Below are 18717 nucleotides of genomic sequence, written 5' to 3'. Positions count from 1 at the left end.
AGTGCTCATTATCATATTGCTTTGTATTCTAGTCTTGAAAATTATGATTGTTTTAAGAATGCTCTATGCAGGAATCTTCATATTGTTTTCCATAAAGGCTGGATTACATGGCATTTCCACTAGCAGTGAATGAGAGTTCCTTTCTCTCCACATCCCCTCCAGCACCGATTAGTCTTGTTCTTTGTGATATATCCCAGTCTCTGTGGTGTGAGATGATACCTCACTGTTGTTTTGATTTGCATCTCCCTGATGATTAGTGATGTGAGCATTTTTTATGTGTCTTTTGGCCATTTGCATTTCTTCTTTGAGGAAGTGTCTGTTCATTTGTTCTGTCAGTGCCTTATATATTTTGGATATTAGCCCCTTATCTGATGGGTATTGGGTAAATAATTACTCCCATTCAGTGGATGCAACTGAAAATTGAGCTCCCATATGATCCAGCTATACCACTCCTAGGGATATACCCTAAGAACACAAAACTACAATTCAAAAATCCCTTCTTCACACCAATATTCATTGCAGCACTATTTACAATGGCCAGATTTTGGAAACTACCAAGATGCCATTCAATAGATGAATGGCTAAAGAAACTCTGGTACATATACACGATGGAATATTATGCAGTCATCAGGAGATATGAAGTCATGACATTTTTCTATACATGGATGCACATGGAATTTATTATGCTGAAGGAAATAAGTCAGAGGGAGAGAGATAGACAGAATAGTCTTATTCATTTATGGGTTTTAAGAAAAATAAAAGACATTTTTGTAATAATTCTCAGAGACAATAGAGATGAGGGCTAGAAGGTCCAGCTCACAATATGAAGCTCACCACAGAGTGGTGAGTGCAGTTAGAGAAATAACTACACTGACAACTAACATAACAATGTGAATGAATGAGGGAAGTAGAAAGCCTGTCTCAAATACAGGCGGGGCAGGGGGGAGGGTGGAGAGGTGGGAGATTTGGGGCATTGGTGATGGGAATGTTGCACTGGTACGGGGGGGTGTTCTTTATATGACTGAACCCAACTACAATCATGTTTGTAATCAAATCGTATAAATAAAGATATTAAAATTTAAAAAAAAGAGAATGTTTTATGCAAAAATCTAACCCAGAAACCTTTCTTCAGTAAAGTTTACCCTCATCAATGATGATTTGCCTAGAAAATGGAAAACCTTTCAATCTGATTTAAGCATTCTGACCCCTTCATTTGGGTTAGTTTTTCAACTGCAACCTATGGATTGATCTTCATGGTCTATCTATGTGTGTGCTAGAGTGTATGTGTTGGCCACCTCTATGTTTGTCTAATGTTCATCTATAGTGTATATAATGTTTATGTTGTATATATTCCTTTCCCCTATTATATATAACCCTTTTTATACCCCTTCCCCTGCTTACCACTTTACAATATTTTTCTATTCTTTCACTGTATCATCCCTAATCTATTATTCTTTCTATTTAACCCTTTTTACCCTCAATTCTTAACTCCTCATAAACCAGAATGTTTCCGCCACCCACTCAAACCAGTTGCCAACAAGTTTCCACAGTGAAAATAAAGCTTCCCAGCTCATCTTGCCTTAAACCAGGAAGAAGCTGCTGCCGCCACTGCTGCTGATTTATTTTTGGAGGCCCCTTTTCTCCCATTTCCCTTCACTGTGGACTGTTGCTTGCTATAAAGTTTAGCTTTTGAGAGACCTTCAGTTTGAGGACATTTTCTGGTCTATGACTGATGCGAACCATTTTTCAGACTCCACAGACCATACTGCAGGCCAAAACTATGCGCTGAATATTATTCCCCTAATTTAAAAAGATTTAAAGGAAATATGTATATTTCCTTCATATATTTCTTTAGATGTATAGGAAATTGATAATAGGAAATTGTGTATTTCCTTATATAGATATAGTCTTCCCTATCCTTTTGTATATTTGTTTAGAAGAAAATTCTAGTAGATAATTTTCTTATGGGTTCTGAGTTCATGTTAGAACCAGGTTATAGGGATTGTTTAGCTTGTTATTTTTACTCTCATATGCACTAGTAGTATTATGTGGCATTGTTCTTTTTTTGTATAGGCACATTTAAATGGGAAAATCTTACATATAGAAAGAAGTTCTTATATAATACGAAGAGGAACTCATAAATTTTATATTGCAGGGTGGTCTTTCACCCTGAACATTTGTCACAGTGATTTGACTTAGGCTTTAGTCAATCGGACATCAGCCATTTACCTCTGAAACTCAGATTCCATTTTTTGTTTTGTTTTGTTTTTTGGGGCCACACCTACTGACACTCAGGGGTTACTCCTGACTATGCACTCGAAATCACTCCTGGCTTGGGGGACCATATGGGACACAGGGGGATTGAACCATAGTCCGTTTTAGGCTAGCGCAGGCAAGGCCTTACCGCTTGAGCCATTGCTCCAGCCCCCCACCTCATTTTTAAAAAAATATTTTAGAAGTTTTTAAAAATAATCTTTATTTAAGCTCCATGATTACAAACATGATTGTAGTTGGGTTTCAGTCATAAACAGAACGCCCCCCCCCTTCACCAGTGAACATTCCCACCACCAATGTTCCCTTGCTCCTTCCCAGCCCCTGCCTATATTAGAGACAGGCATTCTACTTTTCTCACTCATTAAAATTGTCATGATAGTTGTTAGTTTAGTTATTTACCTAACTGCACTCATCACTCTTTGTGGTGAGCTTCATATTGTGAGCCAGTCCTTTCAAACCTTATTTCTATTATCTCTAAGCATTATTACTATAATGTCCTTAATTTTTCTAAAAGTACATAGATGAGTGAGACTATCCTGTTTCTATCTCTCTTCCTCTGACTGATTTCACTCAGAATAATTGATTCCATATACATCCACGTATAGGAAAATGTCATGCCTTCATCTCTCCTGATGGCTGCATAATATTCTGTGTATGTACTATAGTTTCTGTAGCCATTTCTCTGTTGAATGACATCTTGGCTGTTTCCAGAATCTGGCTATTGTAAATAGTGCTGCAATATATATATAGGTGTGAGGAAGGGATTTTGAATTGTATTTTTGTGTTCTTAGGGTATATCCCTAGGAGTGGTATAGCTAGATCATATGGGAGCTGAATTTCTAGATTTTTGAAGAGTCTCCATATTGTTTTCCATAAAGGCTGGACTAGATAGCTTTCCCATTAGCAGTGAATAGGAGTTCCTTTCCATATCTGCACCAGCATTGATTGTTCTTTTTCTTTGGGATGTGTGCCAGTCTCTGTAGCATGAGATGGTACTTCATCGTTGTTTTGATTGGCATCTACCTGATGATTAATGATTTGGAGCATTTTTTCATGTATCTTTTGGCCATTTGTATTTCTTCTTTGAGGAAGTGCCAGTTTATTTCTTCTTCCCATTTTTTTGATGGGGTTAGATGTTTTTGTCTTGTTCTGTCAGTGCCTTGTATATTTTGGATATTAGTCCTTTATCTGATGGGTATTGGGTAAATAATTTCTCCCACTCAGTGGATGGCTTTTGTATTCTGGGCACTGTCTCCTTTGAGGTGCAGAAACTTCTCAGCTTAATATAGTCCCATCTGTTTATCTCTGCTTCCACTTGTTTCGAGAGTGCTGTTTCCTCCTTAAAGATGCCTTTAGTCTCAATGTTATGGACATTATGGACATTGAGACTAAAACAATCTACATGTTGTTTTATATACCTTATAGTTTCAGATATGATATCAAGGTCTTTAATCCATTTGGATTTTACCTTCGTACATGGTGTTAGCTGGGGGTCTGAGTTTGCTTTTTTGCAAGTGGTTAACCAGTGTGCCAACACCACTTATTGAAGAGGCTTTCCTTGCTTCATTTTGGATTTCTTGCCCTTTTATCAAAGATAAACTGATTGTATGTCTGGGGAACATTCTCTGAATACTCAAGTCTATTCCACTGATCTGAGGATCTGTCTTTATTCCAATATCATGCTGTTTTAATAACTATTGCTTTGTAATACAATTTAAAATCAGGGAAAGTAATGCCTCCCATAATTCCCCAAAATTTCTTTAGCTATTGTGGGTGTTTATTGTCCCAAATGAATTTCAAGAGTGTTTGATCCACTTCTTCAAAGAATGTCATGGGTATCTTTAGAGGCATTGCATTAAATCTGTACAATGCTTTGGGGAGTATTGCCATTTTAATGATATTAATCCTGCCAATCCATGAGCAGGGTATGTGTCTCCATTTCCTTGTGTCCTCTTTTATTTCTTGAAGCAGGGTTTTGTAGTTTTCTTTTTATAGGTCCTTCACCTCTTTAGTTAAGCTGACTTTAGTCACCTCTTTAGTTGAGTTTTGTGGCACTAATGTGAATAGGATTGCTTTTTAATGTCCACTTCTTCCCTATCATTATTGGTGTATAAGAAGGCCATTGATTTTTGAGTGTTAATTTTGTAGCTGCCACCTTTCTATATGAATCTATTGATTCTAGAAGTTTTTTGGCAGAGTCTTTAGGGTTTTCTAAATATAGTATAATGTCATCTGCAAACATTGAGACCTTGACTTCTTCCTTTTCTATCTGAATGCCCTTGATATTTTTTTCTTGCCTAATCATTAGGGCAAGTACTTCCAGTACTATACTGAACAAGAGTGGTGAGAGAGGGCAGCCTTGTCTTGTACCAGATTTTAGAGGGAAGCTTTTAGTTTATCTTCAATAATAATAATATTTGCCCGTGGCTTATGGTAGTTGGCCTTGACTATTGGCAATTGAGAAAACTGGCTTGGTTTTCTGCATTAGCACCAAGAATAGAACTTCTGTACATTGGAAGGCCTTAATGCTGTCCTGCACCAACTTGCTCCAGAGTTGGTTATATGAAACCCTGATGACTTGGAAATAGCAACAACTTACTTTCAGGGCAGATTTCCCTGCATCTCCAGCCAAGAGTAGTCTTTGTTTATTTGTTTGTTTGTTTTAGGGCCATACCTGGTGATGCTCAGGGGTTACTCTGGCTATGCACTCAGAAATCGCTCCTGGCTTGGGGGACCATATGGGATGTCAGGGTCCAGGCCCATCCTGGGTCAGTCTGGTGCAAGGCAAATGCTTTACTGCTACACTATCGCTCCAGGCCCCCCCACCAATATTATTCTTAATGGTAAAAAACTGAAACCATTCCCATTGAGGTTAGGCACAGGCAAGAATTTTTATTGTTTTCAATTTTATTTAACATAGAAATATTAAACCAGTACAACAAAGTTTCAGGCTATCCAGGGAATACAGCAAAAGTGGGTGCAGAATTTTTTAAAGCTGAGAATGAAAATAAGAAACAACAAATTATTTAATAGTGTAACTTTTCTTTTGCCTTTCTAAGAAGTTGAATTAAAATTTTGGTCAGTTTGAAAGTTGATGGGTTTAACATTATGAAAAAATAGTTTGATATAAAAATTTCAAGAAATTAGTCACAAAGTTACAAAGTATCATTTGCAGTTCTGTAAGCTAAAATAGCAAAATAGAAAATGATTGCAAATAGAAATCTATTCTCATTGGCATTAAAACATTATAATGACTGGGAAAATGTCATTAACCAGAAACATGTAAAAATTATAGGAAAATATTTTAGTGATACAAAGACTGAAGACTTTAAAATTATAAAACATTAATAACTTTAATTAGAAAATGCATTTCTTGAGTGATAGCACAGCTGTAGGGCGTTTGCCTTTCATGCAGCCAACACAGGACGGACCCCAGTTTGATTACTGGCATCCCATATGGTCCCCAGAGCCTGCCAGGAGTGATTTGTGAATGCATAGCTAGGAGTAACCCCTGAGCACTGCCGATTGTGACCCCAAACCAAAAAAAGAAAGAAAGAAAGAAAGAAGAAAGAAAGAAAGAAGAAAGAAAAAGAAAGAAAGAAAGAAAGAAAGAAAGGAAGAAAGAAAGAAAGAAGAAAGAAAGAAAGAAAGAAAGAAAGAAAGAAAGAAAGAAAGAAAGAAAGAAAGAAAAAGAAAGAAAGAAAGAAGAAAGAAAGAAAAAAGAAAGAAAGAAAGAAAATGCATTTTGGTCCATATATGTATATATACATATTAAAAATATTAACAAATTATATTGACAACTAAGAATTTTTAAATTATATTTTTCCTTTTTAATAAATTATTTATTTTAGCACCATGGTTATGGTGTTGGGAAAGTTGCGCTGGTGAAGGGGGATGGGATGTGCATTTTATGGCTAAAACCTACTTACAAATACATTTGTATTTCCTTTAGAATATTGAAAGGTATTCATTTTTCCAAGGTATTGATATTTATCACAGGGTAACAAAAATGCAATAAAGCATCAATAGGCTTTTCTTAATAATTTGTTTATTGATGTATATGATGTGTGAAAACTTGAAATATTAGCTCTAATATTAATAAGAAATAAAATATAAAACAACCAGGAACATTTTATAAGCAAAATCTATTAAGGAAGAGTTTGTCCTAGCATATCTTAAACTAAATAATTTTTCAAAGCACAGTTTTACAAGTACAATTTGAAGATAGAGAAGTAAACCATGCCCAGAAACTGATCATAATAGATAAATTTTCCAGGTACCAAAGTTCATAAATTTGATAAAGATGATAAATTTCTAAGGCATCAAACATTATTTCTTGGTATCATTGTTCACAAGAGAGAAACCCATCATTTTTAAAAGGACAACAAAGAACTGTAGTATGTTTTAACCTTGGATTTCGGTGGAGTAAAAACATTTTCCCATGAGAACAGGAACCAAATCCAACATCCACCCAGTGTTGCAATGTGAAGAGAAGTTCAAGAAGTTCAGGCTATAAGCCAGACAAGTTTGGGGGTTCTTAAAGTGTGCCGTTGATGGAGGAAACATAATGCCAATAATTAGAAGAACTAACTTCCAATGAAACCAATCATGAATTCAGACCCAAGAGTCCAGTTGTAAGGGCTTCCAGATTTTGGAGATGCTAACAGAGGAAAGACTGACATTTTAGAAACATCAGAATATGTTGTAGTGTTAAATAAACTTGGCCAAAGACAAAGACCATTCAATAGGTGATGATGAAAACAGTGCTTAATAGAATTTAATTAATTTAAAATTAACTAAATGTCAGTTAAACAAAAGATAAAATTAAAAACATGAACTCAAAAAAGAAATGAGAAATAATTGCGAATTTGAATGAGAATGATCTTTACAGGCTTAGAAGAAAATTATTGATGGAGAATCACTAAGTTATTGAATAAAAACAAACTGTAGAATTTCTATACATCAAAACGAACATTGAATAAATTAAAATAGAGAAAACCCAAGAAAAAGTTACAATTTTTATGGCAAAAATAGGATTGTAACCTTTTAACATCCTAACACTTCAATATGTGCAAGAATTTTCTCCTTGGCAATTTTTATACCAGAAAAAAAAGATTAGAAACAATTAAAAAGGAGGGAAAGTGAATAAATTATGTGTCATCTATACTAGAAAACATGTTTTTGAAGAAATTTATTGGCACAGAAAAATTCTTTTAAGACTTTAAATGAAGTAAAACAGGATATAAATTATAACCAATGTAAACTAATGTATTTATATATATCTTTCTCTCCCCTCCACACAGAGAGAAGCCATAAAAATATACTTATGTTTAATAGTGGAATCTCTGAGTGGTAATGCTTTACTTTTCACATTTTCTTTGTTGTGATTTTCAGGGCTCATGGACTTGGTTGAGATGGTCCTACACACTTGATTTGAGTGTATCAGAGATCAAATATTTTATTGTACTGACAGGAATCATAAATATCAGTGCCAAGGTCATACTCAGTATTGTGGGAGAATGCCAGGAATCTGAGACACCTATCAACAAATACTGAACTATTCTTGGGCTCCGTTGGGTGATGTTTGAGGCTTTATGTTTTTGAGTATTTCTCAATGCATCAGTGTATTTTAGTGTATTAATTTTCAGTTGCTGCTGTAACAAAATGCCATAAATCTAATGGCTTAAGTAAGACAAACATACAGTCACACAGTTCTAGAGGTCTTATAGGGTAAAAATATCAAGGTTGAAATAGGTGACACTTTGCAAAACCTTCAAGAAAGAACTTTCCTGGCCTTTGCTACTGCCCTAATGATCATGAAAATGCTTGGTTTCTGCTATCTCTTCTTCATTTCCAAGTATCAGCACAGAGGACTTAGTGTTTCTTACATTTGCTTCTTCTTACTCTTTACCCAGTTTCAAATCCTTTTACCCCTGCTGAAAAGAACTTTCTTTAAGGGCCCAGATAAGAAGGTTAGATAATCCCTGCTAGTTCAGTCACAGCTTTATTCACTTTTTTATGCACTTCCCCTTTGCCATGTGATCTAATAATTACAGGTGCAGATGATTAGTACAGAGAAAACAATGGAAGTAGGAGTGGGGAGGTTGCTTTGCCCACAGCTGTTGGTGTTTTTTAATATTAAGAAATACACACACCTTGCAGAAATGAAAGCCAAGGAACATACATTAACTTCATCATTACCATCATTTGAACTTTTGCCACCTTTATCAAAGTCACTAATTGTTTCAACACAACTTACTTTAGATGAAGGTCTGCAAACTCCAAACTACCACTTGACTGGTCAATAATATGAGTAAATACAGCTCCCTTCATTTAGTTGTTTATTTCATAGCTGCTTTTCTATGTCCAATAGCAAAGTTGAATCATTGATATAAAGAAAGAGAGAAAGAGAATATGGATTTCAAAGCCAAAAGTATTTATTGTGTGATTCCTTACCAAAAACTCCAGCTTATTTGTATTTGAGAACATATCTTGTTTCCTAGCCTTAGGTTGTCAATTAGTGAGTGACAGTATGGAGGATGCCATTTCCCATAGATCTGGGAATCTTTGAGGCTGGATCTTTGAGTCATCTTCCCACTTCACCTTTCTCAGCTAACATATGTAGACCCAACGAAGTGCGAGGGCTCCAAGGTCATACACTGAATCTGCAGAAGGGAAAGTCAGGATTGTATCTATCTTTCTTGCATTTTTAAGGAAAACTGATTTGCATAAATGCACTAACGTTCTCAAATGTAAAAAATGGCAGAATGAAAACATTTTACAAAGATGTAGGATATTCATTCGACAGTTAATTTTATATAGCAATCTGAGTGGACTCCAACAGTTTCCCAGGTGGCCAAACATTATTCTCAATGTTTCTTGAGATCCCTAAAGTGGCCTCATCCAATTTGATGAAGGTCTAAGTAGAACAAGACACTTGAACCTACCCTGAAAAAGTGAAATCATTTCTGCTGAATGTCTTTAGACCTAAACCACAATGGTTTTAAAGCTGACAGCTTCTGGATTGAAGCTTACATTTCTGGCTTGCCTAGTTCTCAGACCTCTTCCTGCTCCTTTAGATTCAGATTGGAACTAAATCACAGCGATGCTGGGTGCTCTTGTTTGCCAACTTTCCCAGAATATCTTGGAAGTTTCCTGCCCCTTCACCAAATATGGTAACTCCTTATAATATTTTTATTTTCATATTATAACCTGTATCTATATTCTATTTATTTTGTTCCTCTGAATAATTCTGTTTAATGCACCCCTGAATACATAAAACTCCAATTGTGGATGGTAGGGGATTAATGGTTGTGTAGAATAAGGTGTTTATTGTAACTTGAAGCTAATACCACTGCACCTGGACTGAGAAGGTAATCTTGCAGAGGAATGGAACATCTAGGAAGATTCTAGAAGTACAACTTAGCAGACTTGTATTTCTATCACCGTGGATATCCACAACACAGGAACTATAGGAGAGGACCTCTAACCATTACTTTTTCCTAATTCTTGCTATTTTTATTGTGTTTGTTTCATTATAATTATCCTTTTTCTGAAAGCAAAGGCAGTGACAATATATTACTGTTTTGTTACAAATTTAATGTAAATTGTAATAAAAAATTCTATTTTTATTTAATTTATTTTTGTTTATTTTTAGCTGTGTACAGGGCTTACTCAGGGAGCATTCTTGGCTCTATCTAGTGGCTAGTGCTGGGGATCAACTTCAAGTTATCCACCTGCAAGACAAGTAAGTGCCTTACCCTTGTAGGTAGCATTGTAAAAAAAAAAAACACTAAAGTCCAATATAAGGAAAAGAAAGAAGGGTTAATCATAATTTTACTTTTGAAATTACAACTGAGAACATTGTGATGTATATTTGCATACAAACATGCAGATGTTCTCCATGTTCCATCATGATATACCCTAATTAGCTTATTCTCTCCTGTTCAACATTCATAACAGGAAAACAATTCACTCTATGAAGTCTGATGAACCACAGAATTTTTCTCCACAAGCTCCTCATTGTGTACGGAAACTTTGGACATCTAATCAAAGTGTTCAAAGCACAAGGACCTACATCTCAGAATTCATGGCTTCAGCTTTGTTAACTCAACTCCAAAAAACTAATTGTTTTTTCTACGATTACTTTTTTTTTTTTTTTTTTTTTTTTTTTTTTTTTTTTTTGGTTTTTGGTTTTTGGGTCACACCCGGCAGTGCTCAGGGGTTATTCCTGGCTCCATGCTCAGAAATTGCTCCTGGCAAACACGGGAGACCATATGGAACGCCGGGATTCGAACCGATGACCTTCTGCATGAAAGGCAAACACCTTACCTCCATGCTATCTCTCCGGCCCCCATTTTACTGTTTTTTCAATTTCAAAAATTCTTTAATTGAATCGCCCTGAGATACACAGTTGCAAAGATGTTTATGATTAAGTTTGTCATACAATGTTCCAAACCCATCTCTTCACCAGTGTCCATTTTCATCACCAATGTCTACAGTTTCCCTCCTACATGTCCCTCCTCCTGCTTCTATGGCAGATATTCTCCTCTTTCTCTTTCTCTCTCTCTTCCCCCACATATTTTTCCTTCAAGGCACTGATATTTTAAATATTGTCACTGAAGAGATATCATGCACATTACCTTATGTCAGGGGTCTCAAACTCGCGGCCCACCGGCCGCAAACGGCCCTCCGTACAACATTTTGTGGCCCTGCCCTAGAGGAATCTTTTTTTGTTTTGTTTTGTTTTAGTTGTTTGGGTCACACCCCCCAATGTTCAAGGCTTACTACTGACTTTGCACTCAAGGATCATCCCGACTTTACTCCCAGCGGCCCCCAGGTAAATTGAGTTTGAGACCCCTGCTTTCAGCACCCAGTTTTGTCCAGAGTGATCATTTCCGACTATCACTGTCATAGTGGTTTCTTCCCTGGCCTAAGTACACCCCCTTTTGTTGCAGGCTTCCTATCATGGATTAGTCCCGGCTAGTTCCTCATCTCTATTGACTTTGACTATTATTTCCATAGTATCTTTTTTATTTATATCCCACAAATGAGCTTGATCATTCAATATCTCTCTCCATCTGACTCATTTCACTCAGCATAATACTCTCAATATCCATGCATGTATAAGCAAATTTCATGATTTCATTTTTCCTAACAGCTGTGTAGTAAATTTTTTAAATGAGGAAACATTACTTTGTTCAGCATCATTCAACTAGAGGGCTGAAAAGTGGGCCTTGAAGCAGGCAGAGTGTCAAAAGGGCACCTTAAGATCTTCAGGGTGCCAGCCCCTCCCCACCACATGAGACAGATTAAAATGCATACATATCCAATATAATTTATTCATAATGTGTTAAGTGTTCATTTGCAGTTGCCTGGCAGATATGAAGAATGTGACATTGCAGATACATTGAAATATTTATCAGTTTCGATTCTGTATGGAGTGTAGGGCTTTAGCTTGTTTCCTCAGACCCATTCCTCACTCCTCCTTCTCAGCTGAAACCTGTAGCCACTTTCTCAAGGTCCCATTAGCTGGTTGATTCCTGTAGGATTTGGCAAGTGGCCTGTCCATCTGGAGAAATAAGGGAGGGAAAAAATAGAGAAAGAAAGAAATCAGCTGAATATACTGCCTCCTAGCTAAGTCCTCTATAATCTCAGCTGCACTAGACTGGCCCTACTTACTGTATGTGGTAACAAACCATCCTTTTCTCCACCTGGTCTGAAAGTGGTCAAGTACCTTGCTAATACTTGGGTGGCTACTTTCTTTCATAATATCTCAGAATAGCCAACATTTATGAAGAAAATTCTCCAATTTCTGTCTTCTAAAATTAGAAATTGAGAATTAGAATTTGATTAATTAATTAAACAAGTAGAACTTGAAAGATAGTAGTTTTTGTTATTTCATTTTAGGGTGGCTGAGACAAAGATTTCAAAGAACTGCATAACTCCCATAACTTTTCATAAATAGTAGACTCTTTTCTAACTGTAGAAATTAGTATTAGATGATGATAAAATTTTTGAATCCTTCATGACAATAGGAAGCACCTGACTGACTCAGGTGCTATCCAATACTCTACTTGTCTATCCAATACTCTACCTGTCTGATTATCTGGCCATTCATCTATGCATTCAATTAATCTATCTAACCACGTCTTAATATCCATACCCCATTGACTTTATTAACTAACTCATTTATTTCTTTTTATTTACCTGTTCACTCATAAAGCTAGCTTTCCTTCTTAAAATTTTTCTCCCTTTCTTTCTTCCTTCCTTCCTTCCTTTCTTCCTTCCTTCTTACTTCCTTTCTTTCTTTCTTTCTTCCTTCCTTTCTTCTTTCCTTCTTCCCTTCCTTCCTTTCTCTTTTCTTTCTTCTTTCTTCCTTCCTTCCTTCTTCCTTCCTTCCTTTGTTTCTTCCTTTCTTCTTCCTTCCTTTCTTCCTTCCTTCCTTTCTTCTTTCCTTTCTTCATTCCTTCTTCCCTTCCTTCCTTTCTCTTTTCTTCCTTCTTTCTTCCACCCTTCCTTTTTTCTTCCTTCTTTCTTCCTTCCTTCCTTTTTTCTTCCTTCCTTCCTTCTTTCCTTCCTTCATTTCTTCCTTCCTTCCTTCTTCCTTCCTTCTTCCTTCCTTCCTTCCTTCCTTCCTTCCTTCCTTCCTTCCTTCCTTCCTTCCTTCCTTCCTTCCTTCCTTCCTTCCTTCCATCTATTTTTCTTTTTTGCCAATAAAATTGTATTGAATGAAGCCATATTGTAGGAAAACATCTCAGTTCTGCTCTGCAGGGTCTTTGAAACCTGTGGGAAAGATGGCTGTGCAAAGAATCAATTACTGTAGGTGCTCAGTTGAATATGTATTGAATAAGTGAACAAATGAACAGAAATGTAAAAAAGAAATAACAAAAATGTCTTGAATGTTAAGAAGTAGCTACTTATGGAACTCAGAAAAGCAGGGAACAACTTCACAGAGAAAGGAGTAATTTGAGTAAGCTTGGAAGGATAAGAAATGACCAAGTTTGAAAGTAGAATATGGCATAAACTATTACTAATAAAGAAGTAACAGAATATGACAAAAGATATATACTTTCTCTAAAAATAAAACAATAATGCTCATTAATTCAAATATGGGGAATTTCTCATATGTTGCTAAACAATCTCTTTACTATATACATGTATGTTCCCAGAATTTCATTTAAAAAACATAAATGAATAGCATTTTGTCTTTGTATTGCTTAGCAATTACCTACTTAAAATAAATTCTTAAGAGTGTGATTGAATCAAAAACATACTTTTTGAATTTTTTTAAAAAAAAGTTGATCTATTTGCATTCCCTACAACAGCACATAAGAATCTCAATTTTCCCACATTCCGGATATTTTTGGGTTTCGCCAAACTTCTAACCATTTTTATGGATAAAAATGAAATGAATAAATTCTTCTTTATTAGCATGTTTGATTTCTAGTGAAATAAAATGTGATGATAAAGATGATCTTTAGTATTCAATAACAGGTCATACTTTTAAACATTTTGTCATTTTTGTCTTTGTTGCTATTTTATTCCCTATTCAATATTTTGTCTTCTTCCTTTTACTTTATAAACGATTTTAATTAGTATTATTTTCTTTTTCTTACAAAACATGTATAACTTTATCTTTTGCACTTTGTTATTTTTTGTGTAATTTTGCTGTTTTAAGTAAATTTTATGTTTATGTGGGAAAATATGCTTCATATAAGTTTCATGGTTTCCTGAAAAGCCTAAAAAAAAAAAAGCCAGCATACTCTCAGTCAACTCCAGGTGAGGTCAAGATGCAAAGGGCTGGTAGGCTGCTCACTGATAGATCTCCACCTTTGCTTGGGTGATACTCCTATTTCTACGAAGTTCCTCTGTGTTCTTGGAATTATCACAGGACACTTGTTCCACTGTTTTTTTTTTTTTTTTTCAGATTTCATAAGTGGTACATATCTTGTTTTCATTCAAAGTCAGAGAGCGTAAACTATGATTCTAGAACCAAGGACAGTCCTCATACATGTTACTTAAAGATTCCCTCATTCTCATTATGGAGGACGCTCTTACGAGCCAGGATGTTCAGGACACACTTGTTGGTCAAAAGCCCATCTAAGGATGGCACATGGGCAACTGTACTTTTCCTAAAACTCTAAGTCCAGTGTATGGGGGAGAGTCTGTGGGTTGAGCACTTGATCTATTTCTACACAGTGTGTTTTAATATTGTAGCTTCACATGGTGTTTCAAAAACTGATAGAGAAGTTTCCTTCCTTTACCATTGTTTTCTATTTATTGATATACACATACATACTTATATACAATTTAATTTAATTTTTTACTCACCATAGAATTTTCTGATATTTATTCTTTCAAAAAATGTTTGCCATAATCTTATTTTCTAGAAAAGAAGTACCTGTATTTATCTATAGTAAAATTTAGCTTGTTGATTTGAGCAAGTTTTCCCAAGTTTTTGATCTCTGGCTTCATCGTGCTATAGAATCGTCCTATAGAATTCTCGATTATTATTGCATTTGGGCCAGTGTGAGCCCCAGGGAGTCCAATGAGCTAACAATGAGGAACCTCACCTTTTCTTAGAGGCTCTACCTCTCTCTCATCCTCAGGTACATGACCATGAGCAAAGCATCTTCCTGTTGTTCCTTCACTGAGAGAGAAACACTTACCTAGAAACGTTCTCCCTCCATTGTTCGAACAGATGCTGATGATGGTGTTAGCTCAGAGTAAACATTTGAAGGTTTGAGGAATACCCAAATGATTCCTTACACAGAAGTGAAGATTTGTATTAAGTTCCTTATGAAAGGAGGAAATAGTTTTGGTTTGGGGCACTACCATGATTGCTCTTGCCACCATGGATTTGTGCTTGAGAGGAGGACTGTGTGTGTTGTGATTTGCTCTGCTAAGTCTACTTAGCACCTGTTTAGAGTTGATACAACCAACAAGAGTTCCAAGGCTAGACACACTTGCCAAAGCCTTGCCCAGTTTCTTGCCCTCCCTGCTTCTGTCCTTGTCCCTTAGTCTTAATTTGGATGAACAACGTGTCTGTAGTGTGCTTCACTGTTAATCCATTCTTTGATTATCTCTTGCAAATACTGAACACTCATCTCCATGGGACCTCTCCACTACCTGAAAGCCACAGATTTTCTCTAATTTTTCCTATTTGCTCAAATGATGCTTTCAGATGTTAGCATGTGCCTATTGGTCACCTTCTAGTCTCTATACAAACTGGAGTCCCACTTTCAGAGGCCAGGTGAAAGTGAGTCCTGATGAGCTGAAGGTCCCTCACTGGGTATAAGTTACACCATAGCAGCATGCATTCAGATGTATTGGAAGGCCATGCTAGGCATGAGAAAACAACACAAACTGACAACATAATAGGTGTCCTCAAACTTTTTAAACAGGAGCCAGTTCACTGTCCTTCTGGAGGACCAGGCTATATGTTTTTTTTTAACTAAAAAACAAAAACAAACAAAAACAAACTGAACAAATTTCTATGCACACTGTAAATATCTTATTTTTTGTTTGTGTTTTTGGGTCACACCCAGTCACACTCAAAGGTTATCCCTGGCTCTGTGCTCAGAAATCGCTCCTGGCAGACTCGGGGGACTACATGGGAACATGGGAATTGAACCACCTTCTCTATTGGGTTGGCCATGTGCAAGGCAAATGCCCTACCACTGAGCTATCTTTCTGGCCCTGCATATATATTATTTTGAAGTAAAAACAAACAAAACAAAACAGAAACAAAACTGGAACAATTATAATATTTAAGATGAAGAACAAGTAAAGTTAAATAAATAAACTTACCAGTATTTCAATAGAAACTTTAGGCCTGCTTTTGACAGGGTGTAGTTTGAGGATTTCTGCCTGAAAATGAGAAGAGGAGTCAAGTGACAGAGTGGAGGGGAGTCAGAGAGTGTGGCACACATCCTGCACAAGTGCATTGAGGTCCGTTGCTAAGCAGGACAGGCAGCTGTGGCTAAAACACCTGGCGGGCAGGATACATGTCCTTGGTGGGCCACATGTGGCCTACAGGCCATAGTTTGAGGACTTCCAAGATGCTCCTGAGAGTGAAAACTCCTGATACCCACTATTTTATACCTTGGGCTTATTTTTTTTAGAATGCATAGACACACACAGAGCAGGGAGATGCTCTACCTCCAAAATTCTCTGATTTGCAGCCTTTGAAGACCTAGTGAACAAACAATTTGGGAAAAGGCCCTGCACCTTTGCCTTTTCTTAGTGTGCCTGCAAAGTTTCTTCAAGTGACAGATTAACCATAATATCTCCTTGCAGGCCATCTTCCTCTTTATGTTAAATTCCTCCAGAGCTTCATTCTGATTGGCCTAGGTTTTGTTCTTCCTACACTAGTATTCTTTTTTTTTTTTTAAATAGCTTTTTCTTTTTTTTGGGGGGGGGGTTTGGGCCACACTCAGCGGTGCTCAGGGTTTACTCCTGGCTATCAACTCAGAAATAGCTTCTGGCAGGCACGGGGGACCATATGGGACACTGGGATTCGAACCAACCACCTTTGGTCCTGGATTGGCTGCTTGCAAGGCAAACGCCACTGTGCTATCTCTCTGGGCCCCCTACACTAGTATTCTTACATCAAATTCAAAGGGATTGATCAGTTGCCATTTCTCCCCTAGGTATTGTGAGCCTTTGCTCCAAACACCATTGTCTTGGAACTCAGACACCTGATCAAAAGGAAAGGCTCAGGTACCTATGGTTTTTTACACCAGACAAGGTGGCATGCTGATTCCCCACTTTACACAGGACCCTGCTTACCAACTTTATTTGTACCAAAAAGTGTTGTGACTTTGTAATCTGATGGGGACTTTGAATCACATTCTTCTCTGAATTGTGTTGCCAGATTCCCTCTGCTTTGCCTTGGGAATCCCAATAGGCCTGGGAGCCCTTTGCTCCCTGCTCTCACAGTGGGTGTTCTGGAGTCACCCATCTCTGGAAAACTGCCTTCAGAGGTCTTTCCAGGGTTCCTGAGAGTTTGCATAATTCTTCACTGGCAGGAAAGGATAAGAAGTGGGGTGAGTGATGAAAGAACACAAAGCTCAATCAAAACAGAATGATCCTGAGAATGTTATGTCCTATCAGGACTTACCACAGTTTCAAGTCCAGATTCAGAATATGATAAAAAAAATGGACCTTAGTCCTATGCTCTCCCTCTGTCTTAAAATACCTTCTTTTCTCCCTGACTGGTTTGTCCTATAACTAAACATTTCTTTTTTTTTTTTTTTTTTTTTTTGGTTTTTGGGCCACACCTGGCCTTGCTCAGGGGTTACTCCTGGCTGTCTGCTCAGAAAGAGCTCCTGATAGGCAAGGGGGACCATATGAGACACCAGAATTCGAACCAACCACCTTTGGTCCTGGATCGGCTGCTTGCAAGGCAAACGCCGCTGTGCTATCTCTCCGGGCCCCTAAACACTTCATTTAATCTATAATCCCAATCTCAGGTTCTGCTTTCTGGAAACCAAATCTAACACATAAAAATGAGTTTCTGACTCATACTTCTTTAAATTCTGTATTTTCTTCTTGAAGTTTTGGTCTTGAATCATTGCAAAAAGTGACAACTTATATTTCCCAGTCAATCTCAGATAAACACTCCATATCATTGGAAAGGGAAAGTCCTTACTCCTGGCTGCACATGGTTCCCTGTGTCTGGTAGACAGGCTCTGAGCAGAAATAACCAGAGAATAAAATCTAACCAAAACTGCCCTGTTAACTTTTTTGCCTGTCTCTGCTCCTGGTTTTAGATTTTGAATTCATGGTTTAAGAGCTTGGTAAAACCAAGGCGACACAGCTGAGCGAAACATCTTGCTTTTTAGAGCTTATTATGCAGAGATTGATACAAGCATCTCTATGCTCATGTTCCTAAGAAATTCTCAGTTTGAGGATGTTGGAATGTTGGCAGAAGTCTTCCAAGATAAACAATGAGGCTTGCTCTCAGAAGGTTCCTTCAGATTTCAGAGAGAGAGAGAGAGAGAGAGAGAGAGAGAGAGAGAGAGAGAGAGAGAGAGAGAGAGAGAGAGAGGTTGCAGACCTGCTCCTCTCATCCTGCTTCAAATAATTCCCTTTCTATACTTTGGAAAAAGTTGGATGAGAAGGATAGCATGGTACAGATAAAGTGGCTGTGAATTTAACAGCAACAAGACTGTCTCCTGCATTGTATCTAGCCTCAACTCTGAAATCATTTCCTTGCCAGTTCCAGGGCTGGCCATGACAGTTTTACTCTCCACAGTTGACTTAATAAGGCTATTTCATTTTGTGGTAACTTGTCGAAGTCAAAATGGCTCTGAACAACATAAAACACTTGACCTAGTGACCAGAAAAATGTCAAATCATGGGGAAACACATACACACATAGGCACACACACATGTCCCTCATGATGGAGAAAAGGAGGTCACCTTGGCAAAAGGCAT

Source organism: Suncus etruscus, chromosome 14 (genome assembly GCF_024139225.1).
Source record: "Suncus etruscus isolate mSunEtr1 chromosome 14, mSunEtr1.pri.cur, whole genome shotgun sequence".
In the NCBI taxonomy this organism is placed as follows: domain Eukaryota; kingdom Metazoa; phylum Chordata; class Mammalia; order Eulipotyphla; family Soricidae; genus Suncus; species Suncus etruscus.
Note: the sequence above shows the minus strand (reverse complement) of the source record.